This window comes from Schistocerca gregaria, chromosome 1 (assembly GCF_023897955.1).
Source record: "Schistocerca gregaria isolate iqSchGreg1 chromosome 1, iqSchGreg1.2, whole genome shotgun sequence".
NCBI lineage: Eukaryota > Metazoa > Arthropoda > Insecta > Orthoptera > Acrididae > Schistocerca > Schistocerca gregaria.
Window position 1 is genome coordinate 131,385,699 of NC_064920.1, and position 18,658 is coordinate 131,404,356.

Sequence of the window (18,658 nt, forward strand, 5' to 3'; positions counted from 1 at the left end):
AAATTGCCCATCCCTTGTGGGGATCGATCCCACGACCTTTGGATTAGAAGTCCAACGCGCTATCCTCTGCGCCAAAGGGACGCTGGGCTGGTGTTTTCTAGTAGTCTAAATAAAACAGTAAGAAATGGCAATTGATACCTGCCTTTCAAGTCTCTGTTCAGTTCACACACACTCATTCGCACTTTTTTACAACACTTGTATATGCATTCTACTTGTTACGCCAACATTCTTATTTTCTGAAGCAATTGGGCTGAAAAAAATCACTATTCATGCAACAGATGGGAAACAGCGCTGTATCGCTCTATTTGTCGTATACATACTTATTCTTACACTTCATGTATCGACAAAGATATTAGACGCAATCATAGCAACACGTAGGTGCTCTGGGGTCGTTATCGTGCGTTGCTTTCAGATGAAAGTGAATTGCAGTCTTCAGAACAGCAGCGAGCCAAGAAGTGGAATACGCTGCACTGGAAATACTGTGCGATCAGTCACACACGTTGGCTCTCAGAGTAGCTGCACTTGTTAATCTCTCATGAACCGCCCTCAGTGGCGTCGTGTCACGGATGTACAGTTACCTGTACGGAGAATTCGGGGCAGCGTGCTTTTACCGCCATTGCAGTACCGAGTGAAAACTCTCTGATCGTCATGCATAGGCCTTTGAAGGTGAGACAACTGGTCTCACAAGAAAAAAACCTGCTAACAGGCACGTTTCGAAAAAGGTATGTGCCCTTTGACATAATATACCATGCAGGATAACAGAATTTCGAGAAATTTACTTGCGTATGAAACGTAAACAATCTGTATCATACTGCTGAGTACACAACGATTGCTGTCTCTCGAACACGCTAGTGGTCACCCATGTTCCAATATCAATGTCGTCTTCAGCACGTGTTTCTAAAAATTGCCCATCCCTTGTGGGGATCGAACCCACGACCTGTGGATTAGAAGTCCAACGCGCTATCCTCTGCGCCAAAGGGACGCTGGGCTAGTATTTTCTAGCAGTCTAAATAAATCTCTAAGAAATGGCAATTGATACCTGCCTTTCAAGTCTCTGTTCAGTTCACACACACTCATTCGCACTTTTTTACAACACTTGTATATGCATTCTACTTGTTACGCCAACATTCTTATTTTCTGAAGCAATTGGGCTGAAAAAATCACTATTCATGCAACAGATGGGAAACAGCGCTGTATCGCTCTATTTGTCGTATACATACTTATTCTTACACTCTATGTATCGACAAAGATATTAGACGCAATCATAGCAACACGTCGGTGCTCTGGGGTCGTTATCGTGCGTTGCTTTCAGATGAAAGAGAATTGCAGTCTTCAGAACAGCAGCGAGCCACCAAGTGGAATACGCTGCACTGGAAATACTGTGCGATCAGTCACACACGTTGGCTCTCAGAGTAGCTGCACTTGTTAATCTCTCATGAACCGCCCTCAGTGGCGTCGTGTCACGGATGTACAGTTACCTGTACGGAGAATTCGGGGCAGCGTGCTTTTACCGCCATTGCAGTACCGAGTGAAGACTCTCTGATCGTCATGCATAGGCCTTTGAAGGTGAGACAACTGGTCTCACAAGAAAAAAACCTGCTAACAGGCACGTTTCGAAAAAGGTATGTGCCCTTTGACATAATATACCATGCAGGATAACAGAATTTCGAGAAATTTACTTGCGTATGAAACGTAAACAATCTGTATCATACTGCTGAGTACACAACGATTGCTGTCTCTCGAACACGCTAGTGGTCACCCATGTTCCAATACCAATGTCGTCTTCAGCACGTGTTTCTAAAAATTGCCCATCCCTTGTGGGGATCGAACCCACGACCTTTGGATTAGAAGTCCAACGCGCTATCCTCTGCGCCAAAGGGACGCTGAGCTAGTGTTTTCTAGCAGTCTAAATAAATCTCTAAGAAATGGCAATTGATACCTGCCTTTCAAGTCTCTGTTCAGTTCACACACACTCATTCGCACTTTTTTACAACACTTGTATATGCATTCTACTTGTTACGCCAACATTCTTATTTTCTGAAGCAATTGGGCTGAAAAAAATCACTATTCATGCAACAGATGGGAAACAGCGCTTTATCGTCGTATACATACTTATTCTTACACTTCATGTATCGACAAAGATATTAGATGCAATCGTAGCAACACGTCGGTGCTCTGGGGTCGTTATCGTGCGTTGCTTTCAGATGAAAGTGAATTGCAGTCTTCAGAACAGCAGCGAACCAAGAAGTGGAATACGCTGCACTGGAAATACTGTGCGATCAGTCACACACGTTGGCTCTCAGAGTAGCTGCACTTGTTAATCTCTCATGAACCGCCCTCAGTGGCGTCGTGTCACGGATGTACAGTTACCTGTACGGAGAATTCGGGGCAGCGTGCTTTTACCGCCATTGCAGTACCGAGTGAAGACTCTCTGATCGTCATGCATAGGCCTTTGAAGGTGAGACAACTGGTCTCACAAGAAAAAAACCTGCTAACAGGCACGTTTCGAAAAAGGTATGTGCCCTTTGACATAATATACCATGCAGGATAACAGAATTTCGAGAAATTTACTTGCGTATGAAACGTAAACAATCTGTATCATACTGCTGAGTACACAACGATTGCTGTCTCTCGAACACGCTAGTGGTCACCCATGTTCCAATACCAATGTCGTCTTCAGCACGTGTTTCTAAAAATTGCCCATCCCTTGTGGGGATCGAACCCACGACCTTTGGATTAGAAGTCCAACGCGCTATCCTCTATGCCAAAGGGACGCTGAGCTAGTGTTTTCTAGCAGTCTAAATAAATCTCTAAGAAATGGCAATTGATACCTGCCTTTCAAGTCTCTGTTCAGTTCACACACACTCATTCGCACTTTTTTACAACACTTGTATATGCATTCTACTTGTTACGCCAACATTCTTATTTTCTGAAGCAATTGGGCTGAAAAAAATCACTATTCATGCAACAGATGGGAAACAGCGCTGTATCGCTCTATTTGTCGTATACATACTTATTCTTACACTTCATGTATCGACAAAGATATTAGACGCAATCATAGCAACACGTCGGTGCTCTGGGGTCGTTATCGTGCGTTGCTTTCAGATGAAAGTGAATTGCAGTCTTCAGAACAGCAGCGAACCAAGAAGTGGAATACGCTGCACTGGAAATACTGTGCGATCAGTCACACACGTTGGCTCTCAGAGTAGCTGCACTTGTTAATCTCTCATGAACCGCCCTCAGTGGCGTCGTGTCACGGATGTACAGTTACCTGTACGGAGAATTCGGGGCAGCGTGCTTTTACCGCCATTGCAGTACCGAGTGAAAACTCTCTGATCGTCATGCATAGGCCTTTGAAGGTGAGACAACTGGTCTCACAAGAAAAAAACCTGCTAACAGGCACGTTTCGAAAAAGGTATGAGCCCTTTGACATAATATACCATGCAGGATAACAGAATTTCGAGAAATTTACTTGCGTATGAAACGTAAACAATCTGTATCATACTGCTGAGTACACAACGATTGCTGTCTCTCGAACACGCTAGTGGTCACCCATGTTCCAATATCAATGTCGTCTTCAGCACGTGTTTCTAAAAATTGCCCATCCCTTGTGGGGATCGAACCCACGACCTGTGGATTAGAAGTCCAACGCGCTATCCTCTGCGCCAAAGGGACGCTGGGCTAGTATTTTCTAGCAGTCTAAATAAATCTCTAAGAAATGGCAATTGATACCTGCCTTTCAAGTCTCTGTTCAGTTCACACACACTCATTCGCACTTTTTTACAACACTTGTATATGCATTCTACTTGTTACGCCAACATTCTTATTTTCTGAAGCAATTGGGCTGAAAAAATCACTATTCATGCAACAGATGGGAAACAGCGCTGTATCGCTCTATTTGTCGTATACATACTTATTCTTACACTCTATGTATCGACAAAGATATTAGACGCAATCATAGCAACACGTCGGTGCTCTGGGGTCGTTATCGTGCGTTGCTTTCAGATGAAAGTGAATTGCAGTCTTCAGAACAGCAGCGAGCCACCAAGTGGAATACGCTGCACTGGAAATACTGTGCGATCAGTCACACACGTTGGCTCTCAGAGTAGCTGCACTTGTTAATCTCTCATGAACCGCCCTCAGTGGCGTCGTGTCACGGATGTACAGTTACCTGTACGGAGAATTCGGGGCAGCGTGCTTTTACCGCCATTGCAGTACCGAGTGAAGACTCTCTGATCGTCATGCATAGGCCTTTGAAGGTGAGACAACTGGTCTCACAAGAAAAAAACCTGCTAACAGGCACGTTTCGAAAAAGGTATGTGCCCTTTGACATAATATACCATGCAGGATAACAGAATTTCGAGAAATTTACTTGCGTATGAAACGTAAACAATCTGTATCATACTGCTGAGTACACAACGATTGCTGTCTCTCGAACACGCTAGTGGTCACCCATGTTCCAATACCAATGTCGTCTTCAGCACGTGTTTCTAAAAATTGCCCATCCCTTGTGGGGATCGAACCCACGACCTTTGGATTCGAAGTCCAACGCGCTATCCTCTATGCCAAAGGGACGCTGAGCTAGTGTTTTCTAGCAGTCTAAATAAATCTCTAAGAAATGGCAATTGATACCTGCCTTTCAAGTCTCTGTTCAGTTCACACACACTCATTCGCACTTTTTTACAACACTTGTATATGCATTCTACTTGTTACGCCAACATTCTTATTTTCTGAAGCAATTGGGCTGAAAAAAATCACTATTCATGCAACAGATGGGAAACAGCGCTGTATCGTCGTATACATACTTATTCTTACACTTCATGTATCGACAAAGATATTAGATGCAATCATAGCAACACGTCGGTGCTCTGGGGTCGTTATCGTGAGTTGCTTTCAGATGAAAGTGAATTGCAGTCTTCAGAACAGCAGCGAACCAAGAAGTGGAATACGCTGCACTGGAAATACTGTGCGATCAGTCACACACGTTGGCTCTCAGAGTAGCTGCACTTGTTAATCTCTCATGAACCGCCCTCAGTTGCGTCGTGTCACGGATGTACAGTTACCTGTACGGAGAATTCGGGGCAGCGTGCTTTTACCGCCATTGCAGTACCGAGTGAAGACACTCTGATCGTCATGCATAGGCCTTTGAAGGTGAGACAACTGGTCTCACAAGAAAAAAACCTGCTAACAGGCACGTTTCGAAAAAGGTATGTGCCCTTTGACATAATATACCATGCAGGATAATAGAATTTCGAGAAATTTACTTGCGTATGAAACGTAAGCAATCTGTATCATACTGCTGAGTACACAACGATTGCTGTCTCTCGAACACGCTAGTGGTCACCCATGTTCCAATACCAATGTCGTCTTCAGCACGTGTTTCTAAAAATTGCCCAACCCTTGTGGGGATCGAACCCACGACCTTTGGATTAGAAGTCCAACGCGCTATCCTCCCGAGCCAAAGGCACGCTGGGCTTGTGTTTTCTAGCAGTCTAAATAAATCTCTAAGAAATGGCAATTGATACCTGCCTTTCAAGTCTCTGTTCAGTTCACACACACTCATTCGCACTTTTTTACAACACTTGTATATGCATTCTACTTGTTACGCCAACATTCTTATTTTCTGAAGCAATTGGGCTGAAAAAAATCACTATTCATGCAACAGATGGGAAACAGCGCTGTATCGCTCTATTTGTCGTATACATACTTATTCTTACACTTCATGTATCGACAAAGATATTAGACGCAATCATAGCAACACGTCGGTGCTCTGGGGTCGTTATCGTGAGTTGCTTTCAGATGAAAGTGAATTGCAGTCTTCAGAACAGCAGCGAACCAAGAAGTGGAATACGCTGCACTGGAAATACTGTGCGATCAGTCACACACGTTGGCTCTCAGAGTAGCTGCACTTGTTAATCTCTCATGAACCGCCCTCAGTGGCGTCGTGTCACGGATGTACAGTTACCTGTACGGAGAATTCGGGGCAGCGTGCTTTTACCGCCATTGCAGTACCGAGTGAAGACTCTCTGATCGTCATGCATAGGCCTTTGAAGGTGAGACAACTGGTCTCACAAAAAAAATACTGCTAACAGGCACGTTTCGAAAAAGGTATGTGCCCTTTGACATAATATACCATGCAGGATAACAGAATTTCGAGAAATTTACTTGCGTATGAAACGTAAACAATCTATATCATACTGCTGAGTACACAACGATTGCTGTCTCTCGAACACGCTAGTGGTCACCCATGTTCCAATACCAATGTCGTCTTCAGCACGTGTTTCTAAAAATTGCCCATCCCTTGTGGGGATCGAACCAACGACCTTCGGATTAGAAGTCCAACGCGCTATCCTCTGCGCCAAAGGGACGCTGGGCTAGTGTTTTCTGGCAGTCTAAATAAATCTCTAAGAAATGGCAATTGATACCTGCCTTTCAAGTCTCTGTTCAGTTCACACACACTCATTCGCACTTTTTTACAACACTTGTATATGCATTCTACTTGTTACGCCAACATTCTTATTTTCTGAAGCAATTGGGCTGAAAAAATCACTATTCATGCAACAGATGGGAAACAGCGCTGTATCGCTCTATTTGTCGTATACATACTTATTCTTACACTTCATGTATCGACAAAGATATTAGACGCAATCATAGCAACACGTCGGTGCTCTGGGGTCGTTATCGTGCGTTGCTTTCAGATGAAAGTGAATTGCAGTCTTCAGAACAGCAGCGAACCAAGAAGTGGAATACGCTGCACTGGAAATACTGTGCGATCAGTCACACACGTTGGCTCTCAGAGTAGCTGCACTTGTTAATCTCTCATGAACGGCCCTCAGTGGCGTCGTGTCACGGATGTACAGTTACCTGTACGGAGAATTCGGGGCAGCGTGCTTTTACCGCCATTGCAGTACCGAGTGAAAACTCTCTGATCGTCATGCATAGGCCTTTGAAGATGAGACAACTGGTCTCACAAGAAAAAAACCTGCTAACAGGCACGTTTCGAAAAAGGTATGTGCCCTTTGACGTAATATACCATGCAGGATAACAGAATTTCGAGAAATTTACTTGCGTATGAAACGTAAACAATCTGTATCATACTGCTGAGTACACAACGATTGCTGTCTCTCGAACACGCTAGTGGTCACCCATGTTCCAATATCAATGTCGTCTTCAGCACGTGTTTCTAAAAATTGCCCATCCCTTGTGGGGATCGAACACACGACCTGTGGATTAGAAGTCCAACGCGCTATCCTCTGCGCCAAAGGGACGCTGGGCTAGTATTTTTTAGCAGTCTAAATAAATCTCTAAGAAATGGCAATTGATACCTGCCTTTCAAGTCTCTGTTCAGTTCACACACACTCATTAGCACTTTTTTACAACACTTGTATATGCATTCTACTTGTTACGCCAACATTCTTATTTTCTGAAGCAATTGGGCTGAAAAAATCACTATTCATGCAACAGATGGGAAACAGCGCTGTATCGTCGTATACATACTTATTCTTACACTTCATGTATCGACAAAGATATTAGATGCAATCATAGCAACACGTCGGTGCTCTGGGGTCGTTATCGTGCGTTGCTTTCAGATGAAAGTGAATTGCAGTCTTCAGAACAGCAGCGAACCAAGAAGTGGAATACGCTGCACTGGAAATACTGTGCGATCAGTCACACACGTTGGCTCTCAGAGTAGCTGCACTTGTTAATCTCTCATGAACCGCCCTCAGTGGCGTCGTGTCACGGATGTACAGTTACCTGTACGGAGAATTCGGGGCAGCGTGCTTTTACCGCCATTGCAGTACCGAGTGAAGACACTCTGATCGTCATGCATAGGCCTTTGAAGGTGAGACAACTGGTCTCACAAGAAAAAAACCTGCTAACAGGCACGTTTCGAAAAAGGTATGTGCCCTTTGACATAATATACCATGCAGGATAACAGAATTTCGAGAAATTTACTTGCGTATGAAACGTAAACAATCTGTATCATACTGCTGAGTACACAACGATTGCTGTCTCTCGAACACGCTAGTGGTCACCCATGTTCCAATACCAATGTCGTCTTCAGCACGTGTTTCTAAAAATTGCCCAACCCTTGTGGGGATCGAACCCACGACCTTTGGATTAGAAGTCCAACGCGCTATCCTCCCGAGCCAAAGGCACGCTGGGCTTGTGTTTTCTAGCAGTCTAAATAAATCTCTAAGAAATGGCAATTGATACCTGCCTTTCAAGTCTCTGTTCAGTTCACACACACTCATTCGCACTTTTTTACAAGACTTGTATATGCATTCTACTTGTTACGCCAACATTCTTATTTTCTGAAGCAATTGGGCTGAAAAAAATCACTATTCATGCAACAGATGGGAAACAGCGCTGTATCGTCGTATACATACTTATTCTTACACTTCATGTATCGACAAAGATATTAGACGCAATCATAGCAACACGTCGGTGCTCTGGGGTCGTTATCGTGAGTTGCTTTCAGATGAAAGTGAATTGCAGTCTTCAGAACAGCAGCGAACCAAGAAGTGGAATACGCTGCACTGGAAATACTGTGCGATCAGTCACACACGTTGGCTCTCAGAGTAGCTGCACTTGTTAATCTCTCATGAACCGCCCTCAGTGGCGTCGTGTCACGGATGTACAGTTACCTGTACGGAGAATTCGGGGCAGCGTGCTTTTACCGCCATTGCAGTACCGAGTGAAGACTCTCTGATCGTCATGCATAGGCCTTTGAAGGTGAGACAACTGGTCTCACAAAAAAAATACTGCTAACAGGCACGTTTCGAAAAAGGTATGTGCCCTTTGACATAATATACCATGCAGGATAACAGAATTTCGAGAAATTTACTTGCGTATGAAACGTAAACAATCTATATCATACTGCTGAGTACACAACGATTGCTGTCTCTCGAACACGCTAGTGGTCACCCATGTTCCAATACCAATGTCGTCTTCAGCACGTGTTTCTAAAAATTGCCCATCCCTTGGGGGGATCGAACCAACGACCTTCGGATTAGAAGTCCAACGCGCTATCCTCTGCGCCAAAGGGACGCTGGGCTAGTGTTTTCTGGCAGTCTAAATAAATCTCTAAGAAATGGCAATTGATACCTGCCTTTCAAGTCTCTGTTCAGTTCACACACACTCATTCGCACTTTTTTACAACACTTGTATATGCATTCTACTTGTTACGCCAACATTCTTATTTTCTGAAGCAATTGGGCTGAAAAAATCACTATTCATGCAACAGATGGGAAACAGCGCTGTATCGCTCTATTTGTCGTATACATACTTATTCTTACACTTCATGTATCGACAAAGATATTAGACGCAATCATAGCAACACGTCGGTGCTCTGGGGTCGTTATCGTGCGTTGCTTTCAGATGAAAGTGAATTGCAGTCTTCAGAACAGCAGCGAACCAAGAAGTGGAATACGCTGCACTGGAAATACTGTGCGATCAGTCACACACGTTGGCTCTCAGAGTAGCTGCACTTGTTAATCTCTCATGAACGGCCCTCAGTGGCGTCGTGTCACGGATGTACAGTTACCTGTACGGAGAATTCGGGGCAGCGTGCTTTTACCGCCATTGCAGTACCGAGTGAAAACTCTCTGATCGTCATGCATAGGCCTTTGAAGGTGAGACAACTGGTCTCACAAGAAAAAAACCTGCTAACAGGCACGTTTCGAAAAAGGTATGTGCCCTTTGACGTAATATACCATGCAGGATAACAGAATTTCGAGAAATTTACTTGCGTATGAAACGTAAACAATCTGTATCATACTGCTGAGTACACAACGATTGCTGTCTCTCGAACACGCTAGTGGTCACCCATGTTCCAATATCAATGTCGTCTTCAGCACGTGTTTCTAAAAATTGCCCATCCCTTGTGGGGATCGAACACACAACCTGTGGATTAGAAGTCCAACGCGCTATCCTCTGCGCCAAAGGGACGCTGGGCTAGTATTTTTTAGCAGTCTAAATAAATCTCTAAGAAATGGCAATTGATACCTGCCTTTCAAGTCTCTGTTCAGTTCACACACACTCATTAGCACTTTTTTACAACACTTGTATATGCATTCTACTTGTTACGCCAACATTCTTATTTTCTGAAGCAATTGGGCTGAAAAAATCACTATTCATGCAACAGATGGGAAACAGCGCTGTATCGTCGTATACATACTTATTCTTACACTTCATGTATCGACAAAGATATTAGATGCAATCATAGCAACACGTCGGTGCTCTGGGGTCGTTATCGTGCGTTGCTTTCAGATGAAAGTGAATTGCAGTCTTCAGAACAGCAGCGAACCAAGAAGTGGAATACGCTGCACTGGAAATACTGTGCGATCAGTCACACACGTTGGCTCTCAGAGTAGCTGCACTTGTTAATCTCTCATGAACCGCCCTCAGTTGCGTCGTGTCACGGATGTACAGTTACCTGTACGGAGAATTCGGGGCAGCGTGCTTTTACCGCCATTGCAGTACCGAGTGAAGACACTCTGATCGTCATGCATAGGCCTTTGAAGGTGAGACAACTGGTCTCACAAGAAAAAAACCTGCTAACAGGCACGTTTCGAAAAAGGTATGTGCCCTTTGACATAATATACCATGCAGGATAACAGAATTTCGAGAAATTTACTTGCGTATGAAACGTAAACAATCTGTATCATACTGCTGAGTACACAACGATTGCTGTCGCTCGAACACGCTAGTGGTCACCCATGTTCCAATACCAATGTCGTCTTCAGCACGTGTTTCTAAAAAATGCCCAACCCTTGTGGGGATCGAACCCACGACCTTTGGATTAGAAGTCCAACGCGCTATCCTCCCGAGCCAAAGGCACGCTGGGCTTGTGTTTTCTAGCAGTCTAAATAAATCTCTAAGAAATGGCAATTGATACCTGCCTTTCAAGTCTCTGTTCAGTTCACACACACTCATTCGCACTTTTTTACAAGACTTGTATATGCATTCTACTTGTTACGCCAACATTCTTATTTTCTGAAGCAATTGGGCTGAAAAAAATCACTATTCATGCAACAGATGGGAAACAGCGCTGTATCGTCGTATACATACTTATTCTTACACTTCATGTATCGACAAAGATATTAGACGCAATCATAGCAACACGTCGGTGCTCTGGGGTCGTTATCGTGAGTTGCTTTCAGATGAAAGTGAATTGCAGTCTTCAGAACAGCAGCGAACCAAGAAGTGGAATACGCTGCACTGGAAATACTGTGCGATCAGTCACACACGTTGGCTCTCAGAGTAGCTGCACTTGTTAATCTCTCATGAACCGCCCTCAGTGGCGTCGTGTCACGGATGTACAGTTACCTGTACGGAGAATTCGGGGCAGCGTGCTTTTACCGCCATTGCAGTACCGAGTGAAGACTCTCTGATCGTCATGCATAGGCCTTTGAAGGTGAGACAACTGGTCTCACAAAAAAAATACTGCTAACAGGCACGTTTCGAAAAAGGTATGTGCCCTTTGACATAATATACCATGCAGGATAACAGAATTTCGAGAAATTTACTTGCGTATGAAACGTAAACAATCTATATCATACTGCTGAGTACACAACGATTGCTGTCTCTCGAACACGCTAGTGGTCACCCATGTTCCAATACCAATGTCGTCTTCAGCACGTGTTTCTAAAAATTGCCCATCCCTTGTGGGGATCGAACCAACGACCTTCGGATTAGAAGTCCAACGCGCTATCCTCTGCGCCAAAGGGACGCTGGGCTAGTGTTTTCTGGCAGTCTAAATAAATCTCTAAGAAATGGCAATTGATACCTGCCTTTCAAGTCTCTGTTCAGTTCACACACACTCATTCGCACTTTTTTACAACACTTGTATATGCATTCTACTTGTTACGCCAACATTCTTATTTTCTGAAGCAATTGGGCTGAAAAAAATCACTATTCATGCAACAGATGGGAAACAGCGCTGTATCGCTCTATTTGTCGTATACATACTTATTCTTACACTTCATGTATCGACAAAGATATTAGACGCAAACATAGCAACACGTCGGTGCTCTGGGGTCGTTATCGTGCGTTGCTTTCAGATGAAAGTGAATTGCAGTCTTCAGAACAGCAGCGAACCAAGAAGTGGAATACTCTGCACTGGAAATACTGTGCGATCAGTCACACACGTTGGCTCTCAGAGGAGCTGCACTTGTTAATCTCTCATGAACCGCCCTCAGTGGCGTCGTGTCACGGATGTACAGTTACCTGTACGGTGAATTCGGGGCAGCGTGCTTTTACCGCCATTGCAGTACCGAGTGAAGACTCTCTGATCGTCATGCATAGGCATTTGAAGGTGAGACAACTGGTCTCACAAGAAAAAACCTGCTAACAGGCACGTTTCGAAAAAGGTATGTGCCCTTTGACATAATATACCATGCAGGATAACAGAATTTCGAGTAATTTACTTGCGTATGAAACGTAAACAATCTGTATCATACTGCTGAGTACACAACGATTGCTGTCTCTCGAACACGCTAGTGGTCACCCATGTTCCAATACCAATGTCGTCTTCAGCACGTGTTTCTAAAAAGTGCCCATCCGTTGTGGGGATCGAACCCACGACCTTTGGATTAGAAGTCCAACGCGCTATCCTCTGCGCCAAAGGGACGCTGGGCTAGTGTTTTCTAGCAGTCTAAATAAATCTCTAAGAAATGGCAATTGATACCTGCCTTTCAAGTCTCTGTTCAGTTCACACACACTCATTCGCACTTTTTTACAACACTTGTATATGCATTCTACTTGTTACGCCAACATTCTTATTTTCTGAAGCAATTGGGCTGAAAAAAATCACTTTTCATGCAACAGATGGGAAACAGCGCTGTATCGTTGTATACATACTTATTCTTACACTTCATGTATCGACAAAGATATTAGATGCAATCATAGCAACACGTCGGTGCTCTGGGGTCGTTATCGTGCGTTGCTTTCAGATGAAAGTGAATTGCAGTCTTCAGAACAGCAGCGAACCAAGAAGTGGAATACGCTGCACTGGAAATACTGTGCGATCAGTCACACACGTTGGCTCTCAGAGTAGCTGCACTTGTTAATCTCTCATGAACCGCCCTCAGTTGCGTCGTGTCACGGATGTACAGTTACCTGTACGGAGAATTCGGGGCAGCGTGCTTTTACCGCCATTGCAGTACAGAGTGAAGACACTCTGATCGTCATGCATAGGCCTTTGAAGGTGAGACAACTGGTCTCACAAGAAAAAAACCTGCTAACGGGCACGTTTCGAAAAAGGTATGTGCCCTTTGACATAATATACCATGCAGGATAACAGAATTTCGAGAAATTTACTTGCGTATGAAACGTAAACAATCTGTATCATACTGCTGAGTACACAACGATTGCTGTCTCTCGAACACGCTAGTGGTCACCCATGTTCCAATACCAATGTCGTCTTCAGCACGTGTTTCTAAAAATTGCCCAACCCTTGTGGGGATCGAACCCACGACCTTTGGATTAGAAGTCCAACGCGCTTTCCTCCCGAGCCAAAGGCACGCTGGGCTTGTGTTTTCTAGCAGTCTAAATAAATCTCTAAGAAATGGCAATTGATACCTGCCTTACAAGTCTCTGTTCAGTTCACACACACTCATTCGCACTTTTTTACAAGACTTGTATATGCATTCTACTTGTTACGCCAACATTCTTATTTTCTGAAGCAATTGGGCTGAAAAAAATCACTATTCATGCAACAGATGGGAAACAGCGCTGTATCGCTCTATTTGTCGTATACATACTTATTCTTACACTTCATGTATCGACAAAGATATTAGACGCAATCATAGCAACACGTCGGTGCTCTGGGGTCGTTATCGTGAGTTGCTTTCAGATGAAAGTGAATTGCAGTCTTCAGAACAGCAGCGAACCAAGAAGTGGAATACGCTGCACTGGAAATACTGTGCGATCAGTCACACACGTTGGCTCTCAGAGTAGCTGCACTTGTTAATCTCTCATGAACCGCCCTCAGTGGCGTCGTGTCACGGATGTACAGTTACCTGTACGGAGAATTCGGGGCAGCGTGCTTTTACCGCCATTGCAGTACCGAGTGAAGACTCTCTGATCGTCATGCATAGGCCTTTGAAGGTGAGACAACTGGTCTCACAAAAAAAATACTGCTAACAGGCACGTTTCGAAAAAGGTATGTGCCCTTTGACATAATATACGATGCAGGATAACAGAATTTCGAGAAATTTACTTGCGTATGAAACGTAAACAATCTATATCATACTGCTGAGTACACAACGATTGCTGTCTCTCGAACACGCTAGTGGTCACCCATGTTCCAATACCAATGTCGTCTTCAGCACGTGTTTCTAAAAATTGCCCATCCCTTGTGGGGATCGAACCAACGACCTTCGGATTAGAAGTCCAACGCGCTATCCTCTGCGCCAAAGGGACGCTGGGCTAGTGTTTTCTGGCAGTCTAAATAAATCTCTAAGAAATGGCAATTGATACCTGCCTTTCAAGTCTCTGTTCAGTTCACACACACTCATTCGCACTTTTTTACAACACTTGTATATGCATTCTACTTGTTACGCCAACATTCTTATTTTCTGAAGCAATTGGGCTGAAAAAATCACTATTCATGCAACAGATGGGAAACAGCGCTGTATCGCTCTATTTGTCGTATACATACTTATTCTTACACTTCATGTATCGACAAAGATATTAGACGCAATCATAGCAACACGTCGGTGCTCTGGGGTCGTTATCGTGCATTGCTTTCAGATGAAAGTGAATTGCAGTCTTCAGAACAGCAGCGAACCAAGAAGTGGAATACGCTGCACTGGAAATACTGTGCGATCAGTCACACACGTTGGCTCTCAGAGTAGCTGCACTTGTTAATCTCTCATGAACCGCCCTCAGTGGCGTCGTGTCACGGATGTACAGTTACCTGTACGGAGAATTCGGGGCAGCGTGCTTTTACCGCCATTGCAGTACCGAGTGAAAACTCTCTGATCGTCATGCATAGGCCTTTGAAGGTGAGACAACTGGTCTCACAAGAAAAAAACCTGCTAACAGGCACGTTTCGAAAAAGGTATGTGCCCTTTGACATAATATACCATGCAGGATAACAGAATTTCGAGAAATTTACTTGCGTATGAAACGTAAACAATCTGTATCATACTGCTGAGTACACAACGATTGCTGTCTCTCGAACACGCTAGTGGTCACCCATGTTCCAATACCAATGTCGTCTGTAGCACGTGTTTCTAAAAAGTGCCCATCCCTTGTGGGGATCGAACCCACGACCTTTGGATTAGAAGTCCAACGCGCTATCCTCTGCGCCAAAGGGACGCTGGGCTAGTGTTTTCTAGCAGTCTAAATAAATCTCTAAGAAATGGCAATTGATACCTGCCTTTCAAGTCTCTGTTCAGTTCACACACACTCATTCGCACTTTTTTACAACACTTGTATATGCATTCTACTTGTTACGCCAACATTCTTATTTTCTGAAGCAATTGGGCTGAAAAAAATCACTATTCATGCAACAGATGGGAAACAGCGCTGTATCGCTCTATTTGTCGTATACATACTTATTCTTACACTTCATGTATCGACAAAGATATTAGACGCAATCATAGCAACACGTCGGTGCTCTGGGGTCGTTATCGTGCGTTGCTTTCAGATGAAAGTGAATTGCAGTCTTCAGAACAGCAGCGAACCAAGAAGTGGAATACGCTGCACTGGAAATACTGTGCGATCAGTCACACACGTTGGCTCTCAGAGTAGCTGCACTTGTTAATCTCTCATGAACCGCCCTCAGTGGCGTCGTGTCACGGATGTACAGTTACCTGTACGGAGAATTCGGGGCAGCGTGCTTTTACCGCCATTGCAGTACCGAGTGAAGACTCTCTGATCGTCATGCATAGGCCTTTGAAGGTGAGACAACTGGTCTCACAAGAAAAAAACCTGCTAACAGGCACGTTTCGAAAAAGGTATGTGCCCTTTGACATAATATACCATGCAGGATAACAGAATTTCGAGTAATTTACTTGCGTATGAAACGTAAACAATCTGTATCATACTGCTGAGTACACAACGATTGCTGTCTCTCGAACACGCCAGTGGTCACACATGTTCCAATACCAATGTCGTCTACAGCACGTGTTTCTAAAAATTGCCCATCCCTTGTGGGGATCGAACCCACGACCTTTGGATTAGAAGTCCAACGCGCTATCCTCTGCGCCAAAGGGACGCTGGGCTAGTGTTTTCTAGCAGTCTAAATAAATCTCTAAGAAATGGCAATTGATACCTGCCTTTCAAGTCTCTGTTCAGTTCACACACACTCATTCGCACCTTTTTACAACACTTGTATATGCATTCTACTTGTTACGCCAACATTCTTATTTTCTGAAGCAATTGGGCTGAAAAAATCACTATTCATGCAACAGATGGGAAACAGCGCTGTATCGCTCTATTTGTCGTATACATACTTATTCTTACACTTCATGTATCGACAAAGACATTAGACGCAATCATAGCAACACGTCGGTGCCCTGGGGTCGTTATCGTGAGTTGCTTTCAGATGAAAGTGAATTGCAGTCTTCAGAACAGCAGCGAACCAAGAAGTGGAATACGCTGCACTGGAAATACTGTGCGATCAGTCACACACGTTGGCTCTCAGAGTAGCTGCACTTGTTAATCTCTCATGAACCGCCCTCAGTGGCGTCGTGTCACGGATGTACAGTTACCTGTACGGAGAATTCGGGGCAGCGTGCTTTTACCGCCATTGCAGTACCGAGTGAAGACTCTCTGATCGTCATGCATAGGCCTTTGAAGGTGAGACAACTGGTCTCACAAAAAAAATACTGCTAACAGGCACGTTTCGAAAAAGGTATGTGCCCTTTGACATAATATACGATGCAGGATAACAGAATTTCGAGAAGTTTACTTGCGTATGAAACGTAAACAATCTATATCATACTGCTGAGTACACAACGATTGCTGTCTCTCGAACACGCTAGTGGTCACCCATGTTCCAATACCAATGTCGTCTTCAGCACGTGTTTCTAAAAATTGCCCATCCCTTGTGGGGATCGAACCAACGACCTTCGGATTAGAAGTCCAACGCGCTATCCTCTGCGCCAAAGGGACGCTGGGCTAGTGTTTTCTAGCAGTCTAAATAAATCTCTAAGAAATGGCAATTGATACCTGCCTTTCAAGTCTCTGTTCAGTTCACACACACTCATTCGCACTTTTTTACAACACTTGTATATGCATTCTACTTGTTACGCCAACATTCTTATTTTCTGAAGCAATTGGGCTGAAAAAAATCACTATTCATGCAACAGATGGGAAACAGCGCTGTATCGCTCTATTTGTCGTATACATACTTATTCTTACACTTCATGTATCGACAAAGATATTAGACGCAATCATAGCAACACGTCGGTGCTCTGGGGTCGTTATCGTGCGTTGCTTTCAGATGAAAGTGAATTGCAGTCTTCAGAACAGCAGCGAACCAAGAAGTGGAATACGCTGCACTGGAAATACTGTGCGATCAGTCACACACGTTGGCTCTCAGAGTAGCTGCACTTGTTAATCTCTCATGAACCGCCCTCAGTGGCGTCGTGTCACGGATGTACAGTTACCTGTACGGAGAATTCGTGGCAGCGTGCTTTTACCGCCATTGCAGTACCGAGTGAAGACTCTCTGATCGTCATGCATAGGCCTTTGAAGGTGAGACAACTGGTCTCACAAGAAAAAAACCTGCTAACAGGCACGTTTCGAAAAAGGTATGTGCCCTTTGACATAATATACCATGCAGGATAACAGAATTTCGAGTAATTTACTTGCGTATGAAACGTAAACAATCAGTATCGTACTGCTGAGTACACAACGATTGCTGTCTCTCGAACACGCCAGTGGTCACCCATGTTCCAATACCATTGTCGTCTACAGCACGTGTTTCTAAAAATTGCCCATCCCTTGTGGGGATCGAACCCACGACCTTTGGATTAGAAGTCCAACGCGCTATCCTCTGCGCCAAAGGGACGCTGGGCTAGTGTTTTCAAGCAGTCTAAATAAATCTCTAAGAAATGGCAATTGATACCTGCCTTTTAAGTCTCTGTTCAGTTCACACACACTCATTCGCACCTTTTTACAACACTTGTATATGCATTCTACTTGTTACGCCAACATTCTTATTTTCTGAAGCAATTGGGCTGAAAAAATCACTATTCATGCAACAGATGGGAAACAGCGCTGTATCGCTCTATTTGTCGTATACATACTTATTCTTACACTTCATGTATCGACAAAGATATTAGACGCAATCATAGCAACACGTCGGTGCTCTGGGGTCGTTATCGTGCGTTGCTTTCAGATGAAAGTGAATTGCAGTCTTCAGAACAGCAGCGAGCCAAGAAGTGGAATACGCTGCACTGGAAATACTGTGCGATCAGTCACACACGTTGGCTGTCAGAGTAGCTGCACTTGTTAATCTCTCATGAACCGCCCTCAGTGGCGTCGTGTCACGGATGTACAGTTACCTGTACGGAGAATTCGGGGCAGCGTGCTTTTACCGCCATTGCAGTACCGAGTGAAGACTCCCTGAGCGTCATGCATAGGCCTTTGAAGGTGAGACAACTGGTCTCACAAGAAAAAAACCTGTTAACAGGCACGT

The 18,658-nt window shown here is 44.2% G+C and overlaps 17 non-coding genes across 17 annotated transcripts; all 17 read right to left on the minus strand.

Moving 5' to 3' along the window:
* Window positions 1-8: 8 nt before the first annotated feature.
* Trnar-ucu (transfer RNA arginine (anticodon UCU)) lies at window positions 9-81 on the minus strand. The gene has a single exon. It is a non-coding gene; the product is annotated as a tRNA-Arg (tRNA).
* Window positions 82-909: 828 nt separating this feature from the next.
* Trnar-ucu (transfer RNA arginine (anticodon UCU)) lies at window positions 910-982 on the minus strand. The gene has a single exon. It is a non-coding gene; the product is annotated as a tRNA-Arg (tRNA).
* Window positions 983-1,809: 827 nt separating this feature from the next.
* On the minus strand, window positions 1,810-1,882 carry Trnar-ucu (transfer RNA arginine (anticodon UCU)). Its single transcript has one exon. It is a non-coding gene; the product is annotated as a tRNA-Arg (tRNA).
* An 819-nt stretch (window positions 1,883-2,701) lies between these two features.
* Trnar-ucu (transfer RNA arginine (anticodon UCU)) lies at window positions 2,702-2,774 on the minus strand. Its single transcript has one exon. It is a non-coding gene; the product is annotated as a tRNA-Arg (tRNA).
* Window positions 2,775-3,602: 828 nt separating this feature from the next.
* Window positions 3,603-3,675, minus strand: Trnar-ucu (transfer RNA arginine (anticodon UCU)). Its single transcript has one exon. It is a non-coding gene; the product is annotated as a tRNA-Arg (tRNA).
* An 827-nt stretch (window positions 3,676-4,502) lies between these two features.
* On the minus strand, window positions 4,503-4,575 carry Trnar-ucg (transfer RNA arginine (anticodon UCG)). The gene has a single exon. It is a non-coding gene; the product is annotated as a tRNA-Arg (tRNA).
* A 1,720-nt stretch (window positions 4,576-6,295) lies between these two features.
* Trnar-ucu (transfer RNA arginine (anticodon UCU)) lies at window positions 6,296-6,368 on the minus strand. Its single transcript has one exon. It is a non-coding gene; the product is annotated as a tRNA-Arg (tRNA).
* Window positions 6,369-7,195: 827 nt separating this feature from the next.
* Window positions 7,196-7,268, minus strand: Trnar-ucu (transfer RNA arginine (anticodon UCU)). The gene has a single exon. It is a non-coding gene; the product is annotated as a tRNA-Arg (tRNA).
* Window positions 7,269-8,978: 1,710 nt separating this feature from the next.
* Trnar-ucu (transfer RNA arginine (anticodon UCU)) lies at window positions 8,979-9,051 on the minus strand. The gene has a single exon. It is a non-coding gene; the product is annotated as a tRNA-Arg (tRNA).
* An 827-nt stretch (window positions 9,052-9,878) lies between these two features.
* Trnar-ucu (transfer RNA arginine (anticodon UCU)) lies at window positions 9,879-9,951 on the minus strand. Its single transcript has one exon. It is a non-coding gene; the product is annotated as a tRNA-Arg (tRNA).
* A 1,710-nt stretch (window positions 9,952-11,661) lies between these two features.
* Window positions 11,662-11,734, minus strand: Trnar-ucu (transfer RNA arginine (anticodon UCU)). Its single transcript has one exon. It is a non-coding gene; the product is annotated as a tRNA-Arg (tRNA).
* Window positions 11,735-12,561: 827 nt separating this feature from the next.
* Trnar-ucu (transfer RNA arginine (anticodon UCU)) lies at window positions 12,562-12,634 on the minus strand. The gene has a single exon. It is a non-coding gene; the product is annotated as a tRNA-Arg (tRNA).
* Window positions 12,635-14,354: 1,720 nt separating this feature from the next.
* Trnar-ucu (transfer RNA arginine (anticodon UCU)) lies at window positions 14,355-14,427 on the minus strand. Its single transcript has one exon. It is a non-coding gene; the product is annotated as a tRNA-Arg (tRNA).
* Window positions 14,428-15,254: 827 nt separating this feature from the next.
* On the minus strand, window positions 15,255-15,327 carry Trnar-ucu (transfer RNA arginine (anticodon UCU)). The gene has a single exon. It is a non-coding gene; the product is annotated as a tRNA-Arg (tRNA).
* Window positions 15,328-16,155: 828 nt separating this feature from the next.
* On the minus strand, window positions 16,156-16,228 carry Trnar-ucu (transfer RNA arginine (anticodon UCU)). The gene has a single exon. It is a non-coding gene; the product is annotated as a tRNA-Arg (tRNA).
* An 826-nt stretch (window positions 16,229-17,054) lies between these two features.
* Trnar-ucu (transfer RNA arginine (anticodon UCU)) lies at window positions 17,055-17,127 on the minus strand. Its single transcript has one exon. It is a non-coding gene; the product is annotated as a tRNA-Arg (tRNA).
* An 828-nt stretch (window positions 17,128-17,955) lies between these two features.
* Window positions 17,956-18,028, minus strand: Trnar-ucu (transfer RNA arginine (anticodon UCU)). Its single transcript has one exon. It is a non-coding gene; the product is annotated as a tRNA-Arg (tRNA).
* Window positions 18,029-18,658: the final 630 nt, after the last annotated feature.